Genomic DNA, 11,859 nt, shown 5'->3' on the forward strand with positions numbered 1-11,859 from the left:
CACCGTACTTGCCTCCTGAGAAACCTGTTTGCAGATAAAGAGGCAACGGTTAGAACTGAGCATGGAGCAATGGACTGGTTCCAAACTGGGAACGGAGTACGAGAAGGTCAAGGCTGCATATTGTCACCCTGCTTATTTAACTTCTATGCAGAGCACATTATGCGAAACGCTGGGCTGGAGGAAGCACAAGCCAGAATCAAGATTGCTGGAAGAAATATCAATAACCTCAAATATGCAGATGACACTACCCTTATGGCAGAAAGCAAAGAACTAAAGAGGCTTTTAATGAAAGTGAAAGAGGAGAGTTAAGAAGCTGGCTTAAAACTCAACATTCAACAAACGAAGATCGTGGCATCCATTCCCATCATTTCATGGCAATTAGATGGGGAAACAGTGGAAACAGTGGCAGACTTTATTTTCTTGGGCTCCAAAATCTCTCTGGGTGGTGACTGCAGCCACAAAATTAAAAGATGCTTCCTCCTTGGAAGAAAAGCCATGATCAACTTAGACAGCATAATAAAAAGCAGAGATATTACTTTGCCAACAAAGGTCCGTATAGTCAAAGCTATGGTTTTTCCAGTAGTCATGTATGAATGTGAGAGTTGGACCATAAAAAGAGCTGAGTGCCAAAGAATTGATGCTTTAGAACTGTGGTGTTGGAGAAGACTCTTGAGGGTCCCTTGGATTGCAAGGAGATCCCTCCAGTCTATCCTAAAGGAAATCAACCCTGAATATTCATTGGAAGGACTGATGCTGAAGCTGAAACTCCAACACTTTGGCCACCTGATGTGAAGACTCTGGGAGACAGTGAAGGACAGGGAGGCCTGGCGTGCTGCAGTCCATGGGGAGGGAGAATAAGACACGATTAGTGACTGAACAACTGGATTCAGGAAGGGCAGGATCACGGCACCAGCATGGTCTTCTCTGGAGGACCATCTTCCTAGTTCATAGATGAGAATTCTTGCCGAGTCATCTGTGCTTCACATGGTGGGAGGCCTCTGGAGTTTTGTCTATCAGGCACTGACCCCGTTCATGGGAGCTCCACCCACATGACCTCATCACCTCCCCAAAGCCATCACTTGGAGTGTTGGGTTTCCAATGCTTGAGTCTGGGAGGGCCACAAACATTCAGACCATTGCAGGTCCTTGTCAGTAGTCAGTGGGCTGAATAGCAGGGCTCGTGGGATTTCATTAAGTGTCTTGTTTACACCGTGCATTCAGTGGGGACAGTTTCTTTTCCTTTTGAGATGAAAACTCAGGTGATCCCATGATCCCTAAAGTCATGAAATGTAGTTGTCAGGAAATGAAGCTTCTGGTTCCATGCAATCATCATAATTCTGTACTCAATTTCATTCAGTGCTATAAAGGAAATAATGGTAGCATAATTGTGTTATAGATTTATGAGTGTGTATCTGTATGTACATTTCTTCAAAATAATCCAGGAGGGAGAAATAGATGGGGTGGGTAAAGATAAGACAAGATTAGCAGTAAATTGATCATTGTTGAATTTACCTGATGGGCACATGGGGCCTCATTAAACTATCATCTCCACTTTAACATATGTTTGAAGTTAGCCGGAATGGAAATGTTAATCCCTCCTCTTCTGACTTGCTCCTACAAGGGTAGGCAACCTGGGCGGGGCAGGGCAGGGAAAGGTGGGTTAAGGCAATTCTTCCTGAACTGAGTTTTCTCTGGTGCCTCCACTCTTTCTGCACCCATCAGATGTTTAAAACAAACTCGCTGTCTCAGGGGCTGCTTTGCGGGCTCTTAGGGATTCCTAAATTGCCATTACTCTGATGCTGGCGATGCTTGTCCCTGCCAGCTCAGCAAGGACTCTTCTCATCCCCTGGAAATGTGGTGATGTCATGAGTGATATCATGAGCTCTAGGGTGTCTGTCACACCTCAAGAGTTCACACTTCTTGCACAAGCCCTAGAGGGAAGCATAGAGTTCCCCTGGACCGCCATGGCTTGCCTCTGGTTCATTGGTTTACATGTAGCTGTCCAGCTTACCCAACACCACTTGTAGAGAAGACCAGATTTTAAAGAGAGCCATTTTTTTTTTCAAAATTAAACTACAGATTTAATGTACTTTTAATCAAAATTCCAAAGGGAGATTTTTATGAAACACCACAAATTGATCATAGAATTTATATGAAAGGTAAATAGCCAAAGATACCCAGTGAAACGTCTTTAAAAACAAGCAGTAAAAAGAAGAAGAGAAAGAGTAGAAGCATCTATCCAATCAGATTATCCATAAATTGTGTTTAAAGCAAAGAAGTTTTGGCACAGTGATGGAACCATAAACAGCTGGAGCAGAACAGAAATAGAAATAGACCACTTACGTAAGAAATTTGGATAATAACAGAAACATACTTTATATGATGGGGAAAGAAAGGACAGCAGAGTACCTGGTCAGGACAACCAGTTATCCATATTAGAAAGAAAGATAAATTTAGATGCCTGTATCGCAACACTAAGCATCTCTTAATTAACCATCTTGAGAAAAAGGCAGATTTAGATTTACAACTTACAGTCCACTAACATATTTCCAGATGAATTAAAAGCCCCAAAGTGAACGTAAGCCTGACAGTATTAAAAAGAAAATATAGACAAGCAACAACCTCATACCAGACCCAACCCTCCTGCAATAATAATGGAAACTCTGGAAAATAAAAACAATAATCTGAAGGCATTGGGGAGTGAAAAACAAAACAAAAACACTCTGCAAGATCCTAGAGGGGCATCGACAACTGGAAGACAGGAAAGGGAGTGAAGTGAATTTGTCCTCTTTATGGATTTGCCTGAGGGTAGGCCATGGTTGATATTGTCTTCAGTTCAGTTCAGTTCAGTCGTGCAGTCACGTCCGAGTCTTTGTGACCCCACGGACTGCAGCACGCCAGGCTTCCCTGTCCATCACCAACTCCTGGAGCTTACTCAAACTCATGTCCAATGAGTCAGTGATCCCATCCAACCATCTCAACTTCTGTCATCCCCTTCACCTCCCACCTTCAATTTTCCCCAGCATTAGGGTCTTTTCAAATGAGTTAGCTTTTCACATGAGGTGGCCAAAGTATTGGAGTTTCAGTTTCAGTAGTTCCAATGAATATTCAGGACTGATTTCCTTTAGGATGGACTGGTTGGATCTCCTTGCAGTCCAAGAGACTCTCAAGAGTCTTCTCCAGCATCACAGTTCAAAAGCAGTAATTATTCTTAAATGCTCAGCTTTCTTTATAGTTCAGCTTTCACATCCATACGTGACTACTGGAAAAAACCAAAGCTTTGACTAGACGGACTTCTATTGGCAAAGTAATATCTCTGCTTTTTAATATGCTGTCTAAATTGGTCATAGCTTTTCTCCCAAGGAGCAAGCGTCTTTTAATTTTATGGCTGCAATCACCATCTGCGGTCATTTTGGAGCCCAAAAAAATAAAGTATGTCACTGTTTCCATTATTTCTCCATCTATTTGCCATGAAGTGATAGGACTGGATGCCATGATCTTAGTTTCCTGAATGTTGAGTTTTAAGCCAACTTTTCACTCTCCTCTTTCACTTTCATCAAAGGTTCTTTAGTTCTTCTTCACTTTCTGCCAGAAGAGTGGTGTCATCTGCATATCTGAGGTTATTGATATTTCTCCCGGCAATCTTGATTCCAGCTTGTGCTTCATCCCGCCTGGCATTTTGCATGATATACTTTGCATATAAGGTAAATACAGTCTTGATGTACTCCTGTCCCAATTTTGAACCAGTCTGTTGTTCCATGTCCAGTTCTAACTGTTGCCTCCTGACCTGCATACAGATTTCTCAGGAGGCAGGTCAGGTGGTCTGGTATTCCCATCTCTTTAAGAATTTTCCATCATTTTTTTGTGATCCACACAGTCATAACACTCTGGCATAGTCAATAAAGCAGAAGTAGATGTTTTTCTGGAACTCGTGCTTTTTCGATGATCCAGTGGATGTTGGCAATTTGATCTCTTGTTCCTGTCTAGTGGTGGCTAAAACCCCAACAGAAAGTCTACAGTCTTTCTAGCCTAAACAACTAGCATACAGTGAACAAGACAAGCTCAGCTTCTGGGAAGTGAAGGAGAAATCCTAGAAAGAAGAGAATCGCAGAGGGAGAACCCCAAACTCGAATATGTTTAAAAACCCTTTTCAAATTTTGATCTGACCTCTGAACTATGTGGGTTTCCCTGCGGCTCAGATGGTAAAGAATATGCCTGCAATGTGGGAGACCTAGGTTCAATCCCTGGGTTGGCACAATCCCCTGGAGAAGGGAACATCCTCTGGAGAAGGCAACAGTCACCCACTCCAGTATCTTGCCTGAAGAACCCCGTGGACAGAGGAGCCTGGTGGGCTACAGTTCATGGTATCACAAAGAGTCAGACACGACTGAGCGACTATCACTTTCACTTTCATTGATCCGTGTGTACACAGGACGCACATCAGCTAAAGATAAAAAGAACTGAGGTTTGAGTGCCACCCAAGAGGAAGAGTTTGAGGTTTGACTCCAGCCAAGCAGATGGCCTGTTGAAACAAGCAAACATACAAACAAGCAAATATAACACTCTTCAGGGGGATATAACAGAATCTAGATTCTCCACAACTTAATAGTATATTATCCTGCATATAATCCAAAAATCAGTTCAGTTCAATCACTCAGTCATGTCCAACTCTTCTCGACCCCATGGACTGCAGCACACCAGGCTTCCCTGCCCATCACCAACTCCTGGAACTTGCTCAAACTCATGTCCATTGAGTTAATGATGCCATCCAACCATCTCATCCTCTGTCATCCCCTTCTTCTCCTGCCTTCAATCTTTCCCAGCATCAGGGTCTTTTCCAATGAGTCAGTTCTTGGCATCAGGTGGCCAAAGTATTGGAGCTTAAGCAAAATTACTGAAAGACAAAGAAACAGAAATGTGTCATGCATTCTGAAGAATCAATCAATCAAACCAATCAAATTGGGATGACCCAGACGTAACAAGGTCATACCTGAATGGTCTAGTGGTTTTCCCTACTTTCTTCAATTTGAGTCTGAATTTGGTAATAAGGAGTTCATGATCTGAGCCACAGTCAGCTCCTGGTCTTGTTTTTGTTGACTGTATAGAGCTTCTCCATCTTTGGCTGCAAAGAATAGAATCAATCTGATTTCGGTGTTGACCATCTGGTGATGCCCATGTGTAGAGTCTTCTCTTGTGTTGTTGGAAGAGGGTGTTTGCTATGACCAGTGCATTTTCTTGGCAAAACTCTATTAGTCTTTGCCCTGCTTCATTCCGCATTCCAAGGCCAAATTTGCCTGTTACTCCAGGTGTTTCTTGACTTCCTACTTTTGCACTCCACTCCCCTATAATGAAAAGGACATCTTTTTTGGGTGTTAGTTCTAAAAGGTCTTGTAGGTCTTCATAAAACCGTTCAACTTCAGCTTCTTCAGCATTACTGGTTGGGGCATAGACTTGGATAACTGTGATATTGAATGGTTTGCCTTGGAGACGAACAGAGATGATTCTGTAGTTTTTGAGATTGCATCCAAGTACTGCATTCCAGACTCTTTTGTTGACCATGATGGCTACTCCATTTCTTCTGAGGGATTCCTGCCTGCAGTAGTAGATGTAATGGTCATCTGAGTTAAATTCACCCATTCCAGTCCATTTCAGTTCGCTGATTCCTAGAATGTCGACGTTCATCCTTGCCATCTCTTGTTTGACCACTTCCAATTTGCCTTGATTCATGGACCTGACATTCCAGGTTCCTGTGCAATATTGCGCTTTACAGCATCGGATCTTGCTTTCATCACCAGTCACATCCACAACCGGGTATTGTTTTTGCTTTGGCTCCATCCCTTCATTCTTTCTGGAGTTATTTCTCCACTGATCTCCAGTAGCATATTGAGCACCTACTGACCTGGGGAGTTCCTCTTTTGGTATCCTATCATTTTGCCTTTTCCTTCTGTTCATGGGGTTCTCAAGGCAAGAATACTGAAGTGGCTTGCCATTCCCTTCTCCAGTGGACCACGCTCTGTCAGACCTCTCCACCATGACCCGCCTGTCTTGGGTTGCCCCGCAGGCATGGCTTGGTTTCATTGAGTTAGACAAGGCTGTGGTCCTAGTGTGATTAGATTGACTAGTTTTCTGTGAGTATGGTGTCAGTGTGTCTGCCCTCTGATGCCCTCTTGCAACATCTGCCATCTTACTTGCATCTCTCTTACCTTGGGCGTGGGGTATCTCTTCACGGCTGCTCCAGCAAAGCACAGCCACTGCTCCTTACCTTGGATGAGGGGTATCTCCTTATCACTGCCGTTCCTGACCTTCAACGTGGGATAGCTCCTCTAGGCCCTCCTGCGGCCCTCCTCACCGCTCCTAGGGATGCTCCTCCCGGCCGCCGGCCCTGGCCTCAGGCTCGGGGTGGCTCCTCAGGGTCACCGTCCCTGGCTTCGGGTGCCAGGTGGCTTCTCCTGGCCACCCCTGACCTTGGACGCAGGATAGCTCCTCCCAGCCGCCACCTCTGACCTCGGACGCAGGGTGTCTCTTCCCGGCCGCCCCTGACCTTGGACACAGGGTAGCTCCTCTCGGCGGTTCCTGCGCCGTGGCAGCCTGGCACTCTAGGCCACTGCCCCTGACTTCGGACGTGGGGTAGCTCCTCTCGCAGCCACCTGTGCTTAGTGTGCCGGCTCTCACAGCTGCCTGCACTTAATCAAATCCCTGATGATTATACAGTGGAAGTGAGAAATAGATTTAAGGGCCTAGATCTGATAGATAGAGTGCCTGATGAACTATGAAATGAGGTTCGTGACATTGTACAGGAGACGGGGATCAAGACCATCCCCATGGAAAAGAAATGCAAAAAAGCAAAATGGCTGTCTGGGGAGGCCTTACAAATAGCTGTGAAGAGAAGAGAGGTGAAAAGCAAAGGAGAAAAGGAAAGATATAAGCATCTGAATGCAGAGTTCCAGAGAATAGCAAGAAGAGATAAGAAAGCCTTCTTCAGCAATCAATGCAAAGAAATAGAGGAAAACAACAGAACGGGAAAGACTAGAGATATCTTCAAGAAAATTAGAGATACCAAGAGAACATTTCATGCAAAGATGGGCTCGATAAAGGACAGAAATGGTATGGACCTAACAGAAGCAGAAGATATTAAGAAGAGGTGGCAAGAATACACAGAAGAACTGTACAGAAAAGATCTTCACTACCCAGATAATCATGATGATGTGATCATTAATCTAGAGCCAGACATCTTGAAAAGTGAAGTCAAGTGGGCCTTAGAAAGCATCACTACGAACAAAGCTAGTGGAGGTGATGGAATTCCAGATGAGCTCTTTCAAATCCTGAAAGATGGTGCTGTGAAAGTGGTGCACTCAGTATGCCAGCAAATTTGGAAAACTCAGCAGTGGCCACAGGACTGGAAAAGGTCAGTTTTCACTCAAATCCCAAAGAAAGGAAATGGCAAAGAATGCTCAAACTACCGCACAATTGCACTCATCTCACATGCTAGTAAAGTAATGCTCAAAATTCTCCAAGCCAGGCTTCAGCAATACATGAACCGTGAACTCCCTGATGTTCAAGCTGGTTTTAGAAAAGGCAGAGGAACCAGAGATCAAATTGCCAACATCCGCTGGATCATGGAAAAAGCAAGAGAGTTCCAGAAAAACATCTATTTCTGCTTTATTGACTATGCCAAAGCCTTTGACTGTGTGGATCACAATCAACTGTGGATAATTCTGAAAGAGATGGGAATATCAGACCACCTAACCTGCCTCTTGAGAAATCTGTATGCAGGTCAGGAAGCAACAGTTAGAACTGGACATGGAACAACAGACTGGTTCCAAATAGGAAAAAGAGTACATCAAGGTTGTATATTGTCACCCTGCTTATTTAACTTATATGCAGAGTACATCATGAGAAACACTGGACTGGAAGAAACACAAGCTGGAATCAAGATTGCTGGGAGAAATATCAATCACCTCAGATATGCAGATAATACCACCCTTATGGCAGAAAGTGAAGAGGAACTAAAAAGCCTCTTGATGCAAGTGAAAGAGGAGAGAGAAAAAGTTGGCTTAAAGCTCAACATTCAGAAAACGAAGATCATGGCATCCAGTCCCATCACTTCATGGGAAATAGATGAGGAAACAGTGGAAACAGTGGCAGACTTTATTTTGGGGGGCTCCAAAATGACTGCAGATGGTAATTGCAGCCATGAAATTAAAAGACGCTTACTCCTTGGAAGAAAAGTTATGACCAATCTAGATAGTATATTCAAAAGCAGAGACATTACTTTGCCGACTAAGGTCCGTCTAGTCAAGGCTATGGTTTTTCCAGTGGTCATGTATGGATGTGAGAGTTGGACTGTGAAGAAGGCTGAGCGCCGAAGAATGGATGCTTTTGAACTGTGGTGTTGGAGAAGACTCTTGAGAGTTTGGACTGCAAGGAGATCCAACCAGTCCATTCTGAAGGAGATCAGCCCTGGGATTTCTTTGGAAGGAATGCTGCTAAAGCTGAAACTCCAGTACTCTGGCCACCTCATGCGAAGAGTTGACTCATTGGAAAAGACTCTGATGCTGGGAGGGATTGAGGGCAGGAGGAGAAGGGGACGACTGAGGATGAGATGGCTGGATGGCATCACTGGATGTGAGTCTGAGTGAACTCCGGGAGTTGGTGATGGACAGGGAGGCCTGGCATGCTGCGATTCATGGGGTTGCAAAGAGTCAGACACGACTGAGCAACTGAACTGAACTGAACTAAGATGTAACAATCAGATAAAGATTTTAAAACAGCAATCTTAATTTGCTTGAGGAATGTTTGAAAAGTGAGAAACGGTAGAAGAAAGGAAGGAAGGAAAGAATACAGTTTTAAAAAATTGACAAAAATTCTAGAACTGAAAACTCCAATATGTGTGATCAAAACTTATTGGATGATCTTAAGAGCAAAATGAAGATAACAGAGGAATAAGTCAGTCAGCTTAAAGATAGAGCAAGGTTACTTATCCTATTTGAAGAACAGAGAACAAAGAAAGTTTAAAAAATACCAAAGCCTTCAGTACCTGTGGGGCAGTATCAAAATATCTAACAGAAATGAAACAGAGAAAAGAACAAGATAAAATAATTAACAACCTTTGAAAGATTAAAAAAAAAAAAAAGATAAACCTCTAGGTTGATGAAAAAAAAATTAAAGAGAAGAACTGAGCTATTACTATAGTTGTATAGACATTAAAAGGAAAAAAATAGGTAATCTTCAGAATAATATAATTAATATTAAAACCAACAAGTGACAAATTCGGTGAAAAACACAATTTACCAAAATTATTCTATTTTCAAGAATAAATAGAAAATCAATATATCCCTGTTTCTATTAGACTTTCTGAATTACTATCAAAAATCTTCCTATTAATACAAAGAAAGTTTCAGGCTCCAGGGATTTCACTACTGCATTCTATTAAAGAAAGAACTCTAATCTTATGCAAACTTAGGGAAAAAAAATGATAAGGAGGAAATACTTGTCAACTCATTTTATGGAGCCAGCATGAGCCTAATACTCAAGCCTGACAAATAAATTATGAATTATGAAAGATCATTATGAACATAGATTCAAAAATGCCTAACAAAATATTAGTAAAGTGAATCCAGCAAGATACAAAAACAATAAGATATCAGAATGCAGATGGCTTTATCTGAGGAAAACAAGGTAGATTTAGCATCAAAAAATGTATCACATTAATCAAAAAATGAAAATAAAAAACATGCAATCATTTGAATAAAAGCATAAAAGGCATTTAACAAAATTCACACCTGAACATGATAGAAATTCTCAGCAACTAGGAGTAAATAGAAGTGAAAATTCTCAAGCTGATAAACCGTGTCTACAAAATAAATCCCACAACTAACATCATACCTTATGGTGAAATACTGGACATTCTCCCCCTAAGACTGGGACCAAGGAAAGAATTCTCAGTCTCTCCACTTCTATTTAATATTATGATGGTGGTTCTAGAAAATGTAATAAGGCAAGGGAAAAAATCATAGAAATTGCAAAAGAATAGAGTTGTCTTTATTCACAGATGACGGTCTTTATTTCCAAATGCTTGTGTCTAATATATAAAACCTTCATTGATTTTTTATACGAGCTTTGTCTCATAACTTCGTTGTTGCCAAGATTTCTCAGGATTTTCTAAAATAGCACAAATTATGAAGGCACTGCTGACATAGATAGGAAATTTACAGTAAGGGAAACCTAAGTAGTCAATAAGGATGTGGAAAAGGCTCCACCTCACTCACGAGACAAAATAAACTCACATTAGAACAACATATCACGAAATGCTGATAAGAGTATAGAGAATTAAGAACTCTTGCTTAAAGTTGGTGCGGGCATAACTGACACATTCACCTTGGCAAGCATTTGGGCAATACCTAGGAAACTGAGCAACTCCGTGTTGTCTCAACAGGAAGGAACTGAGAATAATATACCTAATTGCCTATCAGTAGGGGAATGCAGTCTATGTTAAATTAAATGAACCAGACATATTTTCAATATAAATAAATTGCATATGTTAGCTATAAAATATAAGATGAAAAACTGCCTATTGGAGTCCCATTTCTGATTATTTTGAAAACAACAAATACTCTTTATTGCTTATGGACGTGATGAGAGTAATGTTGTTGTTGTTCAGTCACTAAGTTGTGTCTGACTCTTTGCAACTCTACGGACTACAGCATCCCAGGCTTCCCTGTCCTTCACTATCTCCTGGAGTTTGTTCAAATTCATGTCCATTGAGTCACTGATGCTATATAACCATCTCATCCTCTGCCACCTTATTCTCCTTTGCCTTCAATCTTTCCCAGCATCAGGGTCTTTCCCAATGAGTTGATTCTTTGCATCAGGTGACCAAAGTATTGGAGCTTCAGCTTCAGCATCAACCCTTCCAATGTATACACTGACTTTAGAATAGCAGTCTACTCTGGGGAGAGAGGGGAAAGGATGGAAAGAGAGGGCACCTTTATTGTTTAATTTCTTTTTATAAAAAGAAGGTGTCAAGGGCACCTTTATTGTTTTATTTCTTTTTATAAAAAGAGGGTGTCAAGGGAAATAGAAGCAAAGTTGAAAGTGGATAAATCTGGGTGGCACACACATATAAATAACCATAACATTACCTACTGTTTATTTAAGCAAAGGGGCTTGAAATATGGCAGCTTGAATTTTTCATTAAATATATCCAAATAAATAGAGTGGTCCAGGAAGCAGGGGGAGGAGGGTATAAGAGTGAGCAGACTTGGGAGAAACTGGCACCAAGGCTTGCGGTCAGAATCCTGGGGACCTAGCTTGTGGAGTCATTTGAACATTTCATTCTAGATGCTCAGCCAAGATCAAAGAGGTTTATCTGCACAGGAATGAGGAAAGGGACCAATGAAATCGCACCCAGCATCCAGTTTAAGCGTAAATAGAAGTCCCAAGTCACTTCAAGTTTACTTACTTGAATTCCTAGGTCCCTGGGCTTCTGCAGTGGAATCCCAACTTTCTCTACTAGGAGATTTGCCAAAATCACTAAGTATGAAGACCTGGCTGTGTCGCTGGGTGGGAAAGGATGTGACTTGGCAACCCCGTGGGGAAGTGACTAGTAAGTGACCATGTTTTGTATGATGAATGCTTGGATCAAAAGCGCTCTCAGTGTGACACCCCACCACCACAACCATCATGCACTATCTCATCCTTCACCTCAAAGTACATCAGTGAAAATAAGCTAAAGGAAATGTTTCCTACTTCACAGGAATGACCCACTAATTTGTTCAAAGAGCATGTGGTTCCAGCAGAGCGAACAAATGTCCGATTAGATTTTTCACTACAATGCAGGATAAAAATGGTCCCAATTGAA

Source organism: Capricornis sumatraensis, chromosome 1, assembly GCF_032405125.1.
Source record: "Capricornis sumatraensis isolate serow.1 chromosome 1, serow.2, whole genome shotgun sequence".
Classification (NCBI taxonomy): Eukaryota; Metazoa; Chordata; class Mammalia; order Artiodactyla; family Bovidae; genus Capricornis; species Capricornis sumatraensis.